Raw genomic sequence first — 22,224 nt, forward strand, 5'->3', positions numbered from 1 at the left:
TCGGATAGGCTCAGCTGTGGCGTTGTAGTTACTTGGGGAGTGAATCATCAGACGGAAGACATTTCTCTTTGTTGTTCCTCCTTTGTGTATCCTGACTTCACAATAAAGACAAATAAATCAGAATAAATAAATCTTTTAAAAATTTCTTCATGATAACATTTTAATCGAAGGTGCAAGACAGAAATAATTAAAATATAAACATATATACGGATTTAAAAGCAATAAACTCATAACTTTTAATAGTTATTGACTATATTGATTTGAAAGGCAGAGAGAGGGACAGATGGACAAAGAGTTCCCCTTCATTGGTTCAACTCCTCTGCATTAAAGCTGAGCCAGGCTGAAGTCATAAGCCAAGAACTCAATCCAGGCCTCCCACATGGAGCAGTGACAGTTCTGAGCCATTCACTGCTGCCTCCCAGCACGCACCTTAGCAGGAAACTAGAAACGGCAGTGGAACTGGGAGCTGAAATCCAGTATGTGATGTGGGCATCCCAAGGTGGGGTCCACCGCTACACCAAGCACCTGTCCCAGAAACTCAGCACTCTTAAAATATTTTCATAAAAATGATTTCATGTATCCACTTTCCTGTAGCCCTTGATCATTTGTGCCCTTATCAGCTACGTAAAGATTATCAAAATAAAATAATAACTTAAAAATGGTTTCATGAACTGTAAATATATCTAGAAATTCTTTAAATGATGAGTCAAAAATACCAAAAGAACTGCAAACTCCTGTATAAACCACTGTCACAGCCCAGGTAAAACAACTTTTCTTGAGGCTCTAAGTGTTGCAACATTACTTTTTGATGGAGAGGTTTTTCTGTTTTATTTGTTCTATGTAATCTAACCATCTCCAATACATTTCAACTACTCAGATACTTTTCACCAGATTGTCTGTGCTCTAAAGGATTTCACAAACAGACTGCAGGCTGCCAGTGGAGCTGCTGTAGCTAATATGCTCATTACGCCACACTGCTAACAAAAACTTACTAACACATTCACTGCAAGTGACGTGTATTTCATATCCCCTAGGCACAGAAAATGACATTTTAAAAAAAGGAATTAACTGTCCCTCCCTTTTTAATGTCTCAGAATGAAATGCCACACATCTTAAATAATGTTAATTAGTATACATGACAGCACGTCAGATTTTTTTTTAACTTTGAAAACTTTTTTTTCCTTTTTAAAGGCAGAGAGACAGAGAAAGTTGTTCCATCTGCGGGTTCAGTCTCCAAATGCCCACAATAACCAGGGCTTGGATAGGCCGAAGCAAGGAGGCCAGAACTCATCTCATGGAGGTGGCAAGAATCCAAATACTTGAGCTATCATCTGCCGCCTCTCAGGGTACACATTAGCTGGAAGCTGGCTCCAGCGCCAAGAAGCAGGGTACTGTGATGTGCAGCAAGTCCGCTGCTGTGCTCAATGCCTGCCCATAGTACTTCAGATTTTGATAGTAGGCATCAATGGGTAAAAGGATCAAAAGTGAAGCACAGGAAGGATTGGGTCAACCATTACCCCCACTGAAAACACCTCTTTCTATGAGGTCTGTGCAATCACCACTACATGTAAGAGACAACACCCTGATTTATACGGGTTTACAAAAGAACTCATACCAAGCACTTAGGTGCTTTTTAGTACTTATAACAACTAGGTAATATTATCATCTCCATTTTACAGATCGTCTTTCAAATCAAATATATGTTCTTCATTGTTGACTTTTTTAAGATTTATTTTTATCTGAAAGACACAGTAGCAGAGAGAGGAGAGACAGTGAGAGGGGTCTTCTGTCTGCTGCTAGACTCCCCAAATGGTTGCAATGGTCAGAGCTGAACTGATCAGAGGCCAGAGCCAGGAGCTTCTTCTGAGTCTCCCACATGGGTGCAGGGGCCCATGCACTGCTTCCCCAAGTCATAAGCAGGGAGCTGGAGCAGAGTGGGACAGCTGGGACACACACTGGCTTCCCTTACTACGCCACATGCCAGCCTGTACACCATTGATTTTGAAGCTCCACCAACTAACCCTAGCTCAAACTTCATTTTGTATTCAAATATCTCATGAATGAAACAGTTTTCTCTTTAGGCTAACCTCCTCCTCCCTTATTACAAAATATTCTTTCATAAAAAATGTTCTCAGTTAAACTGATCTATTGTTACATACTTTCAAAAATTAAACACTATAGATAATGAATAGCTGGAGTGAAAAGTGAACACTTGAGTACTGGTGCTGTGGTAGGACAGGCAAAGCTGGCAGCTCTGTTTCTGGTTAAGCTCCCTGCTGGACCAGTGAAAGCAGTGGGTGATGGCCTAAGTCCTTGGGCCCATGCACTCCCATGTGGGCGACTCAGAAAAGCTCCAGGATGTCAGCCATTTGGGGAGCGGACCAGCAGATAGAAGATGTTTGTTTTTCCCTCTTTCTCTCTGTAATTCTGTCTTTGAAATAAAAACAAATCTTTAAAAAAAAAAAAAAAAACGACATTTGAGGAGCCAGTGTTGTGACACAGGGAGTTAAACTGCCATCTCCAATGCCAGCAGATTTGAGTCCCAGCTGTTCTGCTTCTTTTTTCTTTATATGGAAAGGCAGAATTAGAGGGTAAAGGGAAAGATACAGAAAGAGTGACAGATCTTCCATCCACTACTTTACTCCCTAAATGGTCATAATGGCTGAGGCTGGGCTAGGCTGAAGCCAGGAGCCAGGAGCTCCAACTGGGTCTCCTACATGGATGGCAGGGGCCCAAGCACTCAGGTCATTCCCTCTCTGATAAGTTTCAGCTCCCACTGCTGAGCATGAGAACCAGGTCTTGGCTGGACATAAATGTGGGCTGCACAGTAGGGTCAGTTGGACTGAGCTAGGCTGCAGCACTCAATGATGTATTCAAAAGCTGGGACAGACTGGATCAGTCTGCTACCCATACCAGCACGTGTAGGAACCGAGACTGGGGACAGGCCTGGGGAGGGTTATTGGGGACCACTCCGACTAGGCTGCAGTTCCTGCTGGCATTTTTGACAGCCATGTGTGGGGTGTTCAGGGTTGGGCTGGGCTGCAGCATCCTTTTATTTGCACATGAGATGGGGCTGGGGACAGAACTGACGAGATGACTGCAACCACCAGTGTGTGTGAAGGCTAATGTGGGTGAAGGTCTGAGTCAGACCCTGCGCTGGCTGGTACACACGGGAATCAGGTCTGGGGTAACCTCTTGCAAGGTTCTTTGAGGACCCCCACTGAACCACTGGACTAAAAAAAAAACCTCCAACTAGGGGGAAAAAAAAATCACAGGATCTGTGATCTGACCAGGGAGTGCATGTGTCAGAATTGGGCCTCGTTGGTTGTTGAAGCCTGTGCATTCAGCGTTATGCCCAGATGCACATGGGGGACATCACAGTTCATTGAGGCCTGCAGAGGCTGTGTAGTACCATGGAGGGCAGAAGAAACTGGACAGCCCTCTTGGCCAAGCCTTGACAGCAAGTATCTGGAGAATGGAGACTCTAAGGTGGACTGTGTCAGCCCATGGACCTTGGAAGGATTTCCTCATCCTTGGAGCAATGAAATCAACAGCATTTCAGAACTATTGAAACTAATAAGCAGTACCCTTGGAACATGCTCCACATTGGGGACCTTAGGAGGACATCGAGCAGCTGACCCCATCCCCGGATACTGATAGGGTTAGGCTACTGGAAGTTGCCCTCTTCTTTTCTCTTTCCCTTTGCTCTATATACAGGAAGAAGAAATAAAAATTGGAAATGATCGTTTCATCCACTTTCCCTTATTCCTCAACCCTTCCCACCCTAATCAGTGGTCCACGCGGGCTGTATCCTTCTCAACTATGTAAACAACATCAAACAATTTTTTTATATTTAAAAGTTAAAAAAAAAATAACTCAAGTTATCATCTGCTGCCTTCCCAGATGTATCAGCACGGAGTAAGATGAGAAACAGAGGAGCCCAGCCTTGAACCCACACTGGGATTTAAGATGTCAGTTTCCCAAGCCATGGCTTAACTCACTGTGCCACAACACCAACCACCCCCCTAAAATAATATTTTAAACATACTATTCCATAACATGACTTTTTCTATAACTTAACAACAGACATATTTCCACATCAGTAAAGATAGCCAATGTATTCTTAACAGATAAATGGTATTCCACTATGTGAACCTATCATATATTATTCATCCTTAAGTCCTAAATGGCAAACCTTCATTTTTTCCCCTAAAGCAACAATGCTAAGACATGGAATTGCAGGGTCTCAAGGTACATACATTTTTTTAAAGATTTATGTATTTTTATTGAAAAGGCAGATATACAGAGAAAAGGAGAGATAGAGAGGAAGATCTTCCATCTTTTGATTCACTCTCCAAGAGGCCACAATGGCTGGAGCTGAGCCAATCTGAAGCCAGGAGCCAGGAGCTCTTCTGGGTCTCCCACGCAGACGCAGAGTCCCAAAGTTTTGGGCCGTCCTTGGCTGCCTTCCCAGGCCACAAGCAGGGAGCTGGATGGGAAGTGGAGCTGCCGGGATTAGAACTGGTGCCCATACAGGTTCCCGGTGCATTCAAGACAAGAACTTTAGCTGCTGGGCCACTGTGCCAGACCCAAGGTACACACATTTTAAATTCCAACAGACAGTGCCAAACTTGCCTCTAAGAAAACTTACATTCCTGCCTACTACAGTATGTGAGAGTTCCAGCTATCCATCTACTACTGGCTATCATTGACTTTATCAATCTTTGTCAATCCAATAGGTAAAAGTAGTGATTATATGCTTTATTTTATACTTATTTAAGTGACTAAGATTACTGATTTTATAGCTCAAATAGATTAATTTATTATTAGCTATAGGCTAACCTTAACTGCAGATGGAGGGAAAAAATCAAGAACTACATTAAAAGTATAAGTAGAAGACTGGTAGCATTTAACCAATTTAAATTTGGACATGGAGATGACAGCGAAGCTAACCACAAAAGAATCTATTCTTCATGAAGGAACACTTTAACTTTTGCTTGAAATGCACTACTATAAGACCGTCAAGCTATGCCTTACATTGTAGACACATTTCCTTTTTAAAGGCACATTCAATTCTGCTGTCCTATGATTTCTCATCTTTGCTTATGATTCTAATCGGTTCACTTTTTTTTAAAGATTTATTTATTTTTATTAGAAAGTCAGATACACAGAGAGGAGGAGAGACAGGGAGGAAGATTTTCCATGTGATGATTCACTCCCTAAGTGGCTGCAATGGCTGGAATTGAGCCAATCAGAAGCCAGGAGCCAGGAACTTCCTCCAGGTCTCCCACGCCAGTGCAGGGTCCCAAGGCTTTGGGCCATCCTCGACTGCTTTCCCAGGCCACAAGCAGAGAGCTGGATGGGAAGTGGAGCTTCTGGGATTAGAACCGGCGTCCATATGGGATCCTGGCACGTTCAAGGTGAGGACTTTAGCTGCTAGGCCATCACACTGGGCCCTTTAATCCTATCACTTTATTGCCACTTTACTTTTCCATATTCAATATTTATTAATTTGATCTTTTGCTACTTTTAGATGTTAAATTACAACTAGGCAATCAGGTTCTCACTATGAGCATCTGATATAATTAAGACACTTGGTATAGGTGTTGCATAAGGACACAGAAACAGGAAAGAGAAAGAAATGTTAGCAATGGCCGTTTGTGGGGATGTTCAAGATAGTTTATAAAAAAAAATGGTACAGCTTCACCTAGTTTATGAATTCATACACGAGTAAGCCAACTTCTGTTTACGAATGCAGATCAATGTCACCACAAGCCCACAAGCACTGTTCTCAGCAACGACAGCCAATGGAGAGCTAGTCTCACACTTTCTTACCCAATTCTCTTTGTGGCCACTTTCAGGTGACAATTTTTCTCAGGGAGAATCTAATTAGCCCTAAGAGGAACTCTGACCTTATCATCCTGATAAATTAGTATCCAGAACTGCAAAAATATCACAAATCATCTGGCTAGGCTAGAAAGGTTTTTGGCTTGTCAAAGCTGACAAATCAGTAAATCTTTAGCTATACTTCCTTATATTTTCAGCTGAAATTTAGATTTATAAAGCAAACTAATGCTTGAGATTTTATTTCAAAGTCACACTGGCCCATCCATGGGAACACATGACAGATCCTGCACATCCTCCTCACATCAGAGACATAGACCAGGTAGGAGAGAGTGGAAGCCCAACTGACAAAATGTTAAAGCCAGGCTTCGACTCACTTTCTGGCCACTCTGCATTCTGAAGTAGCCGACAACAGTGGCAGAGCTCATCCTTCCTCTGGGGAGAGGCAACCGTCACAGGCAAGATCCTCCTAACTCACTAACAAAGCGGCTGCCCTCCTGTCCCTCAGGAGAGGCAAGCAAGGCTGGGCTGCTTTCCATGCACAATGACTGCGGCTTCCTAGCCCACAGTGGGTGGTAGCAGTGAACCCTGCTAATCTTCCCCAAATCCCACACCACAGGAGTGGGGGTAGAGTACGCTGGGGTGGTGGACAGAACAGAAAACAATTCCAAACTGAATCAAGGACAGTAGCGCTGGGTGACAGAAGGTTACCACACTCCAACTTGAAACGAGGAGGCAGTTGATGGGGAAGGGGAACAACTTATACAAAAGCCTTGAGAGCACATTCTTAAAACATAGCCCAGGGCCCAGTGTGGTAGCCTAGCACCTAAAGTTCTTGCCTTGCACACTCCATTAGCCCCACTTCCCATCCAGCTCCCTGCTTGTGGCCTGGGAAGGCAGCCGAGGACAGACCAAAGCCTTGGACCCTGCACCGGCGTGGGAGACCTGGAAGAGGCTCCAGGATCCAGGCTTCGGATCAGCACAGCTCTGGCCTCTGTGGCTGCTTGGGGAATGAATCAACGGACGGAAGATCTTCCTGTCTCTCTTCCTCTCTATATACCTGACTTTCCAATAAAAATAAACTTTTCATTTTTAAAATTTTTATTTTTGACAATCTTTACATAGTTAATTAGTTAATTAGGGCACAAAGGTTCAAAGACTACAGGAAAGTTGGGTAAGACTATCATTTCCACTTTTTTTTTCCTGTTTCTGGGGTAAAGGAGGAGATAAAGGGAGAAGCCCCACCCAGCCTCCCACCCATCCCAGGTCCCCGATGTGGGGCATATTCCGAGGGTCTTGCTCAAGTGGTTTTGATACTCCAACAGTTACGAATTGCTGCCAATCTCGCCATTCCAAGCATACTGAGGTCACTGAGGAATCCTCTAGTTGACATAGTCCATCTTAGAGTCTCCATTTAAAAAAAAAACACACACACACAGTCCACAAATGTCCCTGAGCCTTCTGATGTGCTAACCAACATCTGGCCCCCCAATCGTGTGCCAGCCCTGGCTACAAGAAAAGCACAAAATAGCAGGCATTTTCACATAGCAGCAAGGCTGGAAGGGATGCTACCAGAGTGTAAATGACTAATTAGCTCAACAGAAGACAAAGAGAGAAAATACCTGTCACCCAACGCTGTTTACAACTTGACATGTAATAAAAACAGTCCCGGCAAGTTCAGAAGCAGGCCTTGCTTGCAGCTTCTGTTAACATAGCAGTGGGAAAGTCACCATATCAGAGTCTTGAAAAAGTCCCATGTCTCAGACACAATAAAGCATGACTGGAAATAATGCTTGCCAAAAATTTTGCAATTTTTCTCTCGTCCTTGTGAAAGGGAAGATTTTTAATTATTACAGTGAACTTGAATAAGGAGTTACACTTCATAGCTTTGATAACCACTTAAAAGTGCAGTGTAGTGGGCGAGGAGAGAAGCCCATAAGCACTATATTTTATATTTATCAGAATTCAGCTAGTATTTCCTTCACTTAAACCTTGGCCGCCCCTTCTGCAGATTACATTTATATTAAGTGGCTAGATGATCATTCAATGAAGACTGGGGATGAATGGCGATAGGAAGGTGAGTTCAACTTCCTTGTATTAACAAATGAAGACTCCCAAAACTGAGGATCATTTAGGCCGGAGTTAATAGAATGTTACAATATGGTTACTCAGGCCTTCAACAAAAGGCACTCCTACTGTAGTAATCCCAGCCAATGTTCTTAACAGCAAGATATTTTGTACTTTGATCTTTTCAAGCTCTTTGAAAAGATCTAAAGACCTTAAAATATGTTGTTTCCTCTAAAACCTTCTTGGCATGTGTTGGAAAGAACCGGGGCTCCTGTTTCTCATACAGTAAGACCTACACCTCACAGACAGCTAGCACGTCCTCAGGATGGCCTAACTGGGAGCACCCCACATGGGCTGGTGGGATGCAGGTGGCCCCCACAGGGGCATATGACCACATGCTTCCTGCTGATGGGAGGTCTATAAACTCCTCATTCACAAGTAAAGGAATTTTTTTTCAGATCCTGTTGAAAGATGGCAAATCACAAAACCACTCTAAATCCAATCTCAAGATTGCTTTGCTTCAAGTGCTTGATTAAAATCAAGTATGTGGGGTGGGGGAACATCAGCACAGTGGCCTAGTGGCTAAAGTCCTCACTTTGGGGGACTGAGGGTGTAGCCTAGTGGCTAAAGTTCTCGCCTTGAATGCCCCGGGATCCCATACGGGCGCCAGTTCTAATCTCGGCAGCTCCACTTCCCATCCAGCTCCCTGCTTGTAGCCTGGGAAGGCAGTCGAGGATGGCCCAAAACTTTGGGACCCTGCACCCACGTGGGAGACCCAGAAGAGGTTCCTGGTTCCCAGCTTCGGAAAGGCAACAGCCATTGTGCTCACTTGGGGAGTGAATCATCAGACAGAAGATCTTCCTCTCTGTATATCTGACTTTGTAATAAAATAAACAAATCTTAAAAAAAAAGTCCTCTCTTTGAACGCTCCAGGATCCCATATGTACACCAGTTCTAATCTCGGCTACTCTACTTCCCATCCTGCTCCCTGCTTGTGGCCTGGGAAAGCAGTCTAGGAGAGCCCAAAGCCTTGGGACCCTGCACCCACGTGGGAGACCTGGAAGCAGCTCCTGGCTTTGGATTGGTTTAGCTTCAACCATTGCAGTCACTTGGGGAATGAACCATTAGACAGAAGATCTTCCTCCCTGTCTCTTCTCCTCTCTGTATATCTGACTTTCCAATAAAAGAAATACATTTTTTTTAAAAAGAGTAAATATTCATATTATTTTAAAAAAGAGTATCAGTCACTTTCTGATTCTTCACTCTTTGAAAAAAAAAATAGCAACTAAGGTCTTCCCATGCATTTTCTTTCATTTCACTTGTTTCAAAATACTGAAGTGAGAGAAAATGATACAGCAAATGAACCAAATGAAAACAACTGATGAATACTTGTATCATTTCTGTAACTTTTTCTTTTTTTTAAGCCTGGAAAATTGGGGGGAAAAAATCACTGGGCTAATATTGCAATATGGTAGGTTGATCCTACTGCTCGCAATGCTGCCATTCCAGACTGGAGTGCAGGTTCAAGTCCCTGCTGCTGCTGATTCCCAAGGTTAGGTTTTGCTCCTTTTGGGGGGGGGGGGGTGTTTTCAAGCAGCAATAATCTTCCAACTGCAAACCTCTTACAGCCTATAACACATTCAGTGCCTCTGACTAGCTAGAAAGGTAGACACATGATCTGCAATATAGTAAGCTATTTTTAAATTGTTCTGGGGTCGTTTTATTTTACAGATACAATTTTGAAATGATAAAGATAGAAACATCTAAGACCTGTGATGTAATCTTTGCATTATACAAAACCCTTATGTTGTTTGTTCCAGGAACTGGGAGGAAAACTGTCCAGAGAGGAAATGAGCTATTAACTGAATCTATTAACACGACCAAAGGGATAACCTTAAGGATTGGCAAACAGTCCGCAAAGAGGATGAACTAAGCAGTACTACAGAGGGCTAGCCTCACAACACTCAAGCAGAAGTAATACCACAGCACAGACTCTCCCTGCAAAATGTCAAGATTAGAATACCATTCCCACCAAGGTTAGGATACCATTCTAGAAGTAGAGTTCTACTTCTAGAATAAAATAATGACTGTATGTACTACTGAGTTAATACCTGACCAAAAAAGTAGCACTATTCATACAAAAAAAAAATTATCAACTGCTGTGTGCACAGGCACCTGGTGGACAGCTGTGGCCTCGGCCCCCGGCCTGCTGTTGGATTGTTAGGTAGACTTAGCCCGGGGAAGGGACCTAGGACTCAGTGGCCTACATGTTCAAGCCGTGGCCCATTTGCAGCTCAGAAAAGTCTTCCCATCACTGACAAGCTGGTTTTCCCAACTAGAACTTTCCCATAGCTTCTGGTCCACCATTCTCTTGTGTGCTAAACCCCTGGTCTGCTTGGCGAGTGACAGGCTCTCATGTTCCAAGCCTTTCTCCACTCATTCTTGGCTCTGGGAGAACTGCGAGTATTGAAATGTGACAGCTGGTATGGACTCCTGTTTTATAAACAGAACCCCCAAATGGAGGGTGGCACATAAAATACAGGACACTTAAAGTACTTGGGATATACTTTGTATGGAATTCAGATTTAACTGGGCATCCTATATTTTTATGTGCCTAACTGTTAACTCTAGCTTTTGGGGTCATCTTATTCCTTCCTGGGCCTCCTATCTTTCTTTTGAAGGAAACTTTTCATCAGCTTAAAAAAGTATACAAGGGGTAGGTGCTATGGTATAGTAAGATAAGCCTCCATCTGTGTGCCAGCATCCCATATGGGTGCTGGTTCAAGACCTGTTTACTTCACTTCCAATCTGTCCCCTTGCTAATGCCCCTGGGAAAGCAGAAAAAAACATCCCAAGACCTTGGGCTCCTACACCCCCACAGGATACCCAGAAACCGCTCTGGCCATCATAGATGTTTTGAGAGTGAACTAGCAGATGAAAGAATTTTCTATCTTGCCTTCTCTATAACTCTGACTTTTAAAAAAATGTCTAGGAACTGATATTGTGGTGGTCAAACTGCTGCCTACCACACCCTGCCCTGTTGTTTGCTAAGGCACCTTGGAAAGTAGCAGAGGACGGTCCAGGTGCTTGGCCCCCTACAACTCACAAGGGAGACCCTAAGGGAGCTCCAGGCTCCTAGCTTTCTCCTGCCGCAGCCACTGTGGCCACTTGAAGAGGTGACAGATGGAACCTGTCTCTCCCTTGCTCTGTAAGTCTTTCAAATAAAACAAAATGAAAAAAAAAATTATCAACTATAAAACAAGGAGCTGTAAAAACGCCTGAGCATAGGGGCTGGAATTTGGTGCAGTGGTTAAGATGTCATGTGGAAAGTAAGCACTTGGTTCACTGCTTAGAGAACTGCCTGCTGTGGGACGTGCTCAATTAGCTCAATTGGCTAGCCTCTACTTCCAAGTGCTGGCATTCCATATGTGTGCCAGATCATGTCCTCATTTGCTCCACTTCCCATCCAGGTCCCTGCTCGTGACCTGGAAAAGCAGCAGAGGATGGCCCAAAGCCTTGAGATCCTGTACTTCCATGGGAGACCCAGAAGAAGCTTCTGGCTCCTAGCTTTGCAGCTCAGCTGCAGATGTTGCAACCATTTAGGGGAGTGAACCAGCAGATGGAACATTTCTCTGTCCCTCCTCTGTGTAAATCTGCCTTTCCAACAAAATCAAAATAAATCTAAAAAAAGGGGAGGGAGAATAGTGATAGGGCTTACCTCCTAGGACTGCTGTAAGGAGTAAATAAATTACAATTTGCAAAAGTATTTCAACAGTGCCTCAAATAAAACACAGCATTTGCTATCAAGTTTAAAAAGAACTACTGTCTTACCAACACCAATGTAAGTGGGTTTTTTTTGTTTTCACTCAATAATTGAAAATGGAGGAAGAGGTAACAAATACAGACAAAGCATTGTGTGAGTGCTCCTGGAAGAAGACAAACTTTTCTGACAAAGAATGGCTTCCCATAAAGGCTGCCACATTTTCAACTGAAGATTTATAAGAAATCAGGATAAACTTATCTACCTGGGATGATTTAGGCATGATACTGACCCACGCTGCAAGGTAAACGAGAGACCCTGCCAAGGTCTGTTTCCATCCAAACACTCCATGATTCCCCCAGCAGCACTGAATTATGTACAGCCTGCCCATCCACATGTGCGAGGATATACTGAAAGGTCTTTTGCTTCGCCCATAAGATTTCAGACAAGATTAAATTACTTTGGGTAGATTTTTACTTCATCTACAAATGAAAACATAGTTTTGTGATTCGAGTCTTTAAGGAGAAACGGTATTATCTGAACGAAAGAATGATACACATTTTCAGATTTAGGAACATCAGCTGAGAGCTAACCATTCGTAACTTTAATCAGTGGAATAATCAGACAGAACAAGCAGGCAGGACCCAATCTCTTTTGGATGGTCGCAAAGTTTCTTTTTACCCAATATTAATTATTTAGAGATATCAACTTCAAAACAAGTACCTTATTTAAAATGGCGATACCACACATATGAAGTACAATCTACTACCATGTCAGCCCAGCACGTCCACAAAGGGAGTAATGCACACACATTTCCCAGGAGCAGGTGTCTCGCATTAAAGTTACTGTTCATCTTGAAAGTTTGAAAGTTAGCATTTTTAGGTTAATCCTTTTAAAATACAGCAGCAAAACTACTAATTTTAAAAATAATTTTCTGCTAAATGTCTAAATGAATCTGGTTGTCCTGAACACTTCACAGAATCTGTGACACAGATCATGAATGAATGCTATGCCATGAACACAGTCAGCACCTTAATCCAAAATTCACTAAAATTTTCAATTACTCACACACACAAAAATTAATAACCAGTGTTTCTGATACTCACAAATCAAAATCCAAATCTTTGCCAACTACACTGCAAACCTAACTTTGTTATCGACACACATGCTCACAAAACAGAATTTATACAAGGCATATGAACTAATGAAATAATCCCAAGTTAGGTCCTCGGGAGCAGCACGTTCTGTACCTAGTTATAGGTTCTCCTTTGTCTCCTTCAAATGAAAAGTAATGTTCTCAGCTAAAGGTAAAGGCTTCAGAACAAAAACCATTAAAACTAAATTCCAGGTAAGAATAACCCAAATGTTGTCCGAATTTCTTATCTTTCTTTTAATTTCCAGGTGTCCTAAATATCAAAATGCTTCTAGAATATTAGCACTAACATTAGTACAGCCTTCTTTATTCACAACCATAAAAACAAGGAGAAGCAGCGGAGCTGTCCAGGCTCCACTTGCACAAGGTTTGCAATCTTAGAGGGATTTCTCATAAAAATTAACCGCAAATTCATTACTTCACCTAAAAGACAAGTCCAGCCCTCTAAAATTCCCACCTAGTCCACAATTTTCCCTATCGTAATTCCATTCTGTTAATTCTAGTATAGGATGAAAAGTCCCACACAAAGCTAACGGCGGCTGAGGAACTCAACACCCTCCCAGCCCTGATTTAAATCTCTGCCCCAGTAAACTTCCCTGGTTGGTTATTCCCTTTTTCTGAAATGAGTTTTCAGTATTCTCCAGTCACTGCAAACAATTCAGCAGAAACCTGGCCGATTAATCAAAACAAAAAAGATTCTCATGTTTCCCTATCCCAACAAAAGTATGATCTCCGTGGAAAATGAAAATGCTGTTGCTAAAAAGTACCCGGCCTGGGCGCCTGTCAGGTACAATGCCGCTAAAATACCCCAACTATCACCCTAGACAGGTACCCTGTGAGGACACACACAGCCCGTTTTCCTTCTATTACAATACTGGAGAGAAGCAGTGGATTTCAGCATGCAAGCTGGACTCTGTTAACCGTCACAGAGGCACAAAATCAAATCAAAATGGGTCTCACGGTTTTAAAGTGGACGTGAAAGTCAAATCAAAAGCTATGCAAGGTGGAAACGAATCCAAGATTCCTGGAAGGCAGAAAAGCAGTTCTTGGAATTTTCTACTTTTAGGGACAAAAGGACTCACAGTTTCAACACACAGCTCCCAACAAAGAATTGCTTTCCTGTCTCCCGCCCTCGCCCGCCCCACTCACTTTTGAGTGTCCCCCCCCACCTCCTCCTCCTCGTCTCTAGGGCCCCTGGCACTTACCATGGTTCCTCCTCCTCTGCATCAGGGGCTCCCTATACTGGACGCGTCCTAAAGCTTTCCAGCCCTGATCCTTATATACCTCCTGCAGCCTCTCCCTGCGCCGGCACGTTCGATTCCCCAGTGCGCTCTACCCCAACTCGACATCCATCAGGTTCCCTCCACCGGGTCCTCTGCTCTTACTCCTCTATCCCACCCTTGACACGCGGGGGCCCAATCTCTTCCTTGCCCCTTCTCACCGCCTGGTTTAGCCCTCTCTTCGCCTGTTTTCCGTTTTGTTCTGTTTTGTTTTTACCGAGGATCTCGGGGAACCTTTTCCATGAGCCTAATTCCCCGGTTACCCTGGTCCCAGACCGCCATCACTTCTAACACCATTAAAAAAAAAAAAAAAAAAAAAACTCTGGGTCTTTCTGTTCCTGGAATTGTCTTACAAAACGCCCATCTCTCATCCGTCTTTCCTCCTGCTTCTAGAGCTCTTGTTCCGACTTCCACCTGGTTCTAGTCTGGGGTCTCGTTTGCTCTCCCTCACTTTCCAGAATGTACGCCCACTGCCCGCCCCACCTCCCAACCCATACCTTTCTCAGAGCCTTGCCAGCAGTCCTCGCCGGTCCTTCAGCTCATCTCGCTCCGCACTAGTTCACACCCTTGTCACGTCTGGCTCTTAATCACTCTCTCTCTCTCCCGCCTCTCTCCTCCTACTCCAACTCCTACTACCCAGAGCTTCCCCTCCTCGATTCCCACTTTCAACTCCCCAACCCCAGTATCCCTGACCTCGATACACCCCCCTGCGCTCACATCCAACCCCCGAGCCCGCTTCCCAGCCCGCGTCTCCCTAACCCCATTCCCTGCCGGGCTTCCCTGACACCCGCCCCTGGTGTTCCCCTCCTTCCCACCTCCTTAAACTGGCTTTTTCCTCACTCCAGCTCTCCCTTGGCTTCTAGCCCCTTCTCCCCTTAATCCTCAAGTCCTTCTCAGCCCGGCTCCTCCTCAGCCGTCCCCCGAAGCTCCCTTCAGCTCTTGCCTCCAGGCTAGAACCCCCTACCCACCCGTCGCCCACCCCGGCACCAGCAGCGCCCGCACGCCCCTGCTCGGGCTCTCGCCTCCCGCGGCCCTCGCCCGGGGCGCCCCCTGCCCGCCGCCGCCGCGGCCCCGCCCCCTGCCACCGCCGCTCCTCCCGCCCGCGAGGCGCGCGCCGCCTTTGTCGCCCCTCACCCGGTGTGTGAATGTGAGGATTTTGCTTCTTTAAAGGGGAGGGCCGGAGTGCGGAGACTCCTGTCCCCGCCTCCGCGCGTTAGAATGGGCTCCCCTGGCCAGGGCGGCCTCCGCGTCCCCGTCCCCCACCTCCGCCCCCTCCCCAGGCCCCCCTCTATTTACCGCCATCATCAGCACGCGCGAGCTGTCACCGGAGCGCGAGACCACCGGCCCCGGCCCCGCCCCGCGCCCGCCCATTGGCCCGCCCGCCGCGGCCCCGCCCCTCGGGCCCCGCATTGCGCCAACGGCGCCGCGCAGGGCCCCGACCGTGTCCCGGAGGGTTCGCGCGCCGGGGCCCGAGTGAAGGGTCAGCCTCGAACGCGCGGCCCACTCGAGCCTGGCGTGAGGGGCGGCGGTGTGGACGGACGCTGTGAACCGCCGGTCCAAGTTTGGTTGAAACACACGAGGGGTAAATAAGGATTCCAGACAAAGAAACTCTTAAAGGTGCAGAGTCTTGTGTCCGCCCCTCCTCCTTAAAGGGCCAGAGATGCCAGAGACCAAATCCGCCCACTTCTCCCCAGCGCTTCATTTGCAGGAAGGGACTCTTGTTGAACATCTCTTTCCTCTGTGAGGGGTAAAAGGCTTCTTCGCTATCCTGTTTTGTTCTGTTTCTAAGAAAATACTTGTTATTTTCAACAGCGTGGTTCCTAAAGAAACAGCCAAGGGAACTGTGAGGTTTCTTTGGACAGCGGTTGGTGAAAGCTGGCTCCCAGGCCGGCCAGCACGTGTCAGACTTGGGCCACTGAGGACCCCAGCGGGATTCAGCTGTTTGGAAATGGAAATATCCCAAAGGACGAAGATCTCTCCGTGAACTTAAGCGCAGATGAAAGACGGGAAATGAGCCAGGCTGGAGTTGGTCGTGGTCTCCAAGAACTTGTAGGGGCCTGGGGATAGAGATCATGGGGAGAAAGGACTGAAACTAGTTCAAAGGCTCCCTTCCTGGTCAGGCTCTTGGGGTGTCCTGTTTTGGTCTAACTTGCCACAACACTGTTGGGGCCGGCTCTTTTGCTTACGTAGAAAGCTAATTTTCCACCTGCAGTGCCAGCATGTATGGATGCTCATTCAAGTCGGGGCTGCTGCAGTTCTGACCCAGCTCCCTGGCCATGGCCTAGGAAGCAGCAGAGGATGACTCAAGTCCTTGGGCCCCTGCACCCACTTAGCTTGGGATCAGCTGACTATGACCAGCAAATGGATGATCTCTCTCTCTCCCTCTCCTTCTCTCTGTAAATCTGCCTCTCAAGTAAAAATCAAATCTTTAAAAAATTTTTATTTTACTGGAAAGGCAGATTTACACAGAGACAGAGAGAAAGATCTGTCTGCTGGTAACCCTCTCCACTCCTGGAGCCACAATGTCTGGAGCCATTAATCCTAAGCCAGCAGCTTCTTACAGGTCTCCCACGCGGGTACAGGTTTAGGGCTATCCTCTACTGCATTCCCAGGCCCCAATTAGGGAGCTAGATGAAGAGTGGAGTAATATGAACAGGAACCAGCAATTATATGGGACCCTAGCACTTGCAATGCAAGGATTTAACCACTGAGTCATAGCCCTGGGCCCAAAATAAATAAATCTTTTTTTAAAGATTTATTTTACTTTTATTGGAAAGTCAGACATACAGAGATAGGAGACAGAAAGAAAGATCTTCAACCCATTGATTCACTGCCCAAGCAGCTGTAATGGCTGGGGCTGAGCCAATCCGAAGTCAGGAGCCAGGAGCTCTTCTGGGTCTCCCACGCAGGTGCAGGGTCCCAAAGCTTTGGGCTGTCCTTCCCAGGCCACAAACAGGGAGCTGGATGGGAAGCAGGGCTGCCAGGATTAGAACTGGCACCCATATGGGATCCCGGCACATGCAAAGTGAGGACTTTAGCCGCTAGAGTACCATGTTGGGCACTCAAAACAAATAAATCTTTTTTTTTTAAGATTTATTTATTTTCATTACAAAGTCAGATATAAAGAGGAGGCAAGACAGAGAGGAAGATCCTCCATCCGATGATTCACACCCCAAGTGACCACAATGGCCGGTGCTGTGTTAATCCAAAACTAGAAGCCAGGAACTTCTTCCAGGTCTCCCACACGGTGCAGGGTACTGAGGCTTTGGGCCATTCTGGACTGCCTTCCCAGGCTACAAGCAGGGAGCTGAATGGGAAGTGGAGCCACCGGGACCAGAACCAGTGCCCACATGGGATCCCAGTGTGTTCCAGGCAAGGACTTTAGCCACTAGGTCACCACACCGGGCCCAAGATAAATAAATCTTAAAACAACAACAACAAAAACCTTACCACACTTTTGTAACACCCAACACATACATGGTAAGGCAAGTCAATATATATTTAAATGTAAGGACAAGTAAAAGAAACACATCAGCAATAGTGGCCCAGGGTTACAGTATATACATACCAAGCAGGGCAGCACAAAAGCCAAGGAGTAACGACAAAGAAAAGGACAGTGGCTGAAGTCAGGTTAGCTGTGGAAAGCTTTCCAAGGACAATTAACCTGGGACATGTTTAGGTTTGCCTGAAGGAACAGGATGTGGAGTGGAGGGTTTGACCAAAATCCTTTGGTCAGAATTTGCCATGTGGTTCAATATGTGGGAAGGAGATCCACCATCTAGTACTCCCTTTATTGTACCATAACCATTATTATCAATTCTCTTCAAAGAATTCTTAAAGTGTAATTCCTAAATTGTTTGCCTACTTTCCACAATCCCCAAGAAAATTCTTAAGGAAAGACTGTAGCTTACTCAGTGTTAGTTTCCTAGCAAGATGCTCTGCTGAGTAAAGAATTTCCCTGCGAGAGAAGTCCTCCAAGTGGAACAAGTTCTCAGTGTGGTGAGCATGTTTTTAGATCAGTGGTTCTCACAAGCGTGGCCTGGGCGGCCCTGAGACCCTTCATGACAGTCCCTCAGAACAAAACACATATGTGCCTCTGTCGCTATGAGGACATTTGCAAGGGGATAAAAAACAACAGTGGGTAAAACTGCTACTGCCTTAGCACAAATCAAGGTGAAGATATATGAAAGACTCCCCCACGGGCACTGTACACACCAACATACGTGTTCCACTTCAGAAAGTACATGGGTCTGTCTGTAATAATGCCATCTTCTGTGATCAAATGGACATATACAGAAAAGGAGTACTACTAAGTGGATTGTGTGCTTTGAGGAAAAATAGGAGGGCAATTTTTCGAGTTTTGGCTAAGTGGACAGCATTCTTCACGGAACACCAGTTTTACCTGAAAGAATAGTTAACAGGAAATTTAGCTGTTCTTTGAGTATTTGCCAAACATTTTCTTGAAAGTCAGCCAAGCTGAGACAGACACCATCTCAGCAAAGATAAAACTCAACCTTGCGGGCCCGGCGCGGTGGCGCAAGTGGTTAAAGGTCCTCGCCTTGCACCCCCGGGATCCCATATGGGCGCCGGTTCTAATCCCGGCAGCCCCGCTTCCCTTCCAGCTCCCTGCTTGTGGCCTGGGAAAGCAGTCGAGGACGGCCCAAAGCTTTGGGAACCTGCACCCGCGTGGGAGACCCGGAAGAGGCTCCTGGCTTCGGATCGGCATAGTATCGGCCCGTTGCGCTCACTTGGGGAGTGAATCATCGGACGGAAGATCTTCCTCTCTGTCTCTCCTCTCTGTATATCCGCCTTTCCAATGAAAAAATAATAAAAATAAATCTTTAAAAAAAAAAAAAACAAACAAACAAAAAAACTCAACCTTGCAGGCAAAACTTAGAATTTTTGGACACTTTTATCTGCTGCTGTGACCTTGATGGTGTACCAAGACTTTCCTAACAAGATTTTTTAAAGATTTATTTATTTGTATTACAAAGTCAGATATACAGAGAGGAGGAGAGACAGAGAGAAAGATCTTCTGTCCAATGACTCACTCCCCAAGTGACCACAACGGCTGGTGCTGCGCCGATCCGAAGCCAGGATCCAGAAACCTCTTCCGGGTTTCCCACATGGGTGCAGGGTCCCAAAGCTTAGGGCCATCCTCGACTGCTTTCCCAGGCTACAAGCAGGGAGCTGAATGGGAAGTGGAGCTGCCGGGATTATAACCGGCCATCCTGGTGCGTTCAAGGCAAGGACTTTAGCCACTAGGCCACGCCGCCGTGCCCAACAAGATTTTTTTAAATGATCAACATTTACAAGATAAACAGTAGTTCCCAAATAACTCATGCAGAATGCTATAAAATCATGCCTCAGTAAAAGATCCAAAGTACAAAATAAATGAGTGATTAAGATACACAATTCGGTTCTACACCACAATGACTGAGTGGAGGCTCAAGGCAGTATCAAGGGAGATCCAGAAATACGCAAGCGCCTTTATAAATATACATCTCTGAGGTCAGTTACTTCATATTCTTCAGTCAGAACACTTTCAAGTTTGAATGCAAAAGCCTAAGATATGAGAATACAGCTTTTTTCTTCTATGATGCCAGACATTTAAGAGATTGGCAAAATATAAATATCTCTCATCACTAAATTTTGTTTACAAAGTCATTTTTCCATAAAAATCTTGTTAACGTGAGTTTATTATTGCCCTCGACTGAATTTTAGTTTTTTATTACAAACTTTCATAATGAGCAAGTAATCACACAAAGGTTTTTTAGGGGGTACTCAATAAGATTTATGTATTCATTTGCAAGGCAAAGTGACAGAGAGAGACTGATCCATTTCAATTTGCTTGTTTATTCCCAAAATGACCACAATAGGCAGGGGCTGGGCCAGACTGAAACCAGGAACCCAAAGTCCAAGTTCTTGGGTCACTAACCACTGCCTTCCCATCTGCATTCACAGGAGCATAGTGCGGAAGCTGAGCAGCTGGACTCACGTGCCTCTGACATGGGATGCCAGCACAGCAATAGGCAGTTGACCTTGCTGTGCCACAACACCAGGTCTCTCAATACTTCTTACAAACATCCAGAGGTCATGACACCAAAAAGTGTGAGAATCATGAGTTTGGAAACAAAGAGTACCTACCAAAAAGGGTGCACAGTATCTTCAGAATTTAGGTAGTTCTGGGGGGCCAGCATAATGGTTCAACTTGTTAATCCTCTCCCTCAAGTGCTGGCATCCCACACGAGTGCTGGTTCATGTCCTGCTGTTCCACTTCCCTTCCAACTCCGTGCTTGTGGCCTGGGAAAGCAGTGGAGGATGGCCCAAACCATTGCGACCCTGCACCCACATGGGAGACCCAGAAGAAGCTCCTGGATTTGGATTAGCTCAGCTCCAGCTGTTGAACCACTTGGGGAGTGGAGCAGCATGTGGAAGATTTTTCTCTCCTCTCTGTAAATCTGACTTTTCAATAAAAATAAATAAATCTTTTTTTAAAAAAGATACAAAGGCAGATTTGACATTTCCCTGTTTACAAATCACTTTTCTATTCTCCTTAATCCTAGGATATATGGGAGGCAGCATTATTATTGTCATTACACTGATGAAACCCAGAGCGCCAATCTCATGGAAGTTATCTGGCAAGCCCAGGCCATGGCCATGGTTATCACGTAGTCACCTGTGTCCAAAAGCAGCATCCTCTTTCCTCTGGCAGGCTGCCTCTTCGGTATGCCTATCACTTCTACATACCCAGCCTTGCCTTTCCTCCGTGAGGAGTGATTTCCAGAATTGAATTCTGGTCTCTGAATAATGTAGGCTACATAAATACAGTCCCTAAATTCTTCTGAAAACCTTCACGAAGAATTCAAAGTAAGCATTAGCTTTAAAAACTGGCCTATGCTAACTGATGGGGACAGAGGTGTGTTATAAAATGAAATGGAGAAGGAAATTAGGAATCTGCTCTCAAGGTTCCAGTTTTTTAAATTTGATGATTTCACCAAGGCACAGAACTATTTCTTTGCCATCCGTCACCTAATTCTGAAAAATGAAAACGTATTCATTATGCCACATTTTACTACAACAGGATTTTTCAGATCCCATGGAGTATGTCAGAATGGATAAGTAACTAAGTCCCCAAAATAAGCTATAGAATTAACACATACTTACCCCCACCTATTCCTTTATATATATATATATAGATAGATAGATAGATAGATTTTGTTTTTAAATTGGAAAAACAGATTTACAGAGAGAAGGAGAGACAGATCTTTTGTCCAATGGTTCACTCCCCAAGTGGCTGCAATGGCCGGAGCTGAGCTAATCCAAAGCTAGAAGCCAGGAACTTTTTCTGGGTCTTCCACACAGGTACAGGGTCCCAAGGCTCTGGGCTGTCCTCGACTGTTTTCCCAGGCCACAAGTAGGGAGCTGGATGGGAAGTGGAGCTGCCAGGATTAGAACAGTGTACATATGGGATACCAGCACATGCAAGGTGAAGACTTTAGCCACCAGGTCCACCCCTGCCTATTTCTAAAAGAGCACAACTGCCCAGAAATTGTCTGACATTGTTGCAAGCCGCATCTGTATGCACTGGCCACATGCTGTGCCTAAAATGGCGCCGGCCGGAGAAGCCACACCTTCGTGCGTGTCACGTAGCCTAGCGCATGCGCAGTGAGCTGCGGCGTGGCCGGCACGTGAACACTGGGGACTGACGAATCCAGTCGCCCAGGACCCTGCGTGATCATGACGCCAACCTATCATCGGCGGAGGTGGGGCCAGTCAGCACATAAGAGTAGAAAGCCTGCCGGGGTTGTCGCCCCCTTCCTCTTCCTCATCTTTGTGCGCGCAATAAACTTTACCGCAGAAGGCTTCAATCGCGTCTGCCTCTTACTGCTGGGCGGTAAGACACGTGGGCGCGACATGACATCCTGCAGGAATGACTATAAAATTAATATAAAATGTATACACCTGCCTAGATGTGTGTTATTTATGATGTAGCAGGCTGGGCTGCAGCTTGGGACCCCTATATCCCTTGTTGAAGTGTTATTCTTTGTCCCTTTACACTCCCAATCCACCTTCCTGCTAATGTACCTGGGAAGGCAGTGGACGACAGCCAATGTACT

At 45.4% G+C, this 22,224-nt stretch overlaps 1 protein-coding gene across 1 annotated transcript in view; it reads right to left on the reverse strand.

The window, feature by feature from the left end:
• MED20 (mediator complex subunit 20) overlaps positions 1–22,224 on the reverse strand; it is a 41,847-nt gene that overhangs the window by 7,474 nt on the left and 12,149 nt on the right. The window lies entirely within an intron of this gene.

The sequence above is a fragment of the Ochotona curzoniae genome, unplaced genomic scaffold (genome assembly GCF_017591425.1).
Source record: "Ochotona curzoniae isolate NIBS_2020 unplaced genomic scaffold, NIBS_Ocur_1.0 contig_3819, whole genome shotgun sequence".
Lineage (NCBI taxonomy): Eukaryota > Metazoa > Chordata > Mammalia > Lagomorpha > Ochotonidae > Ochotona > Ochotona curzoniae.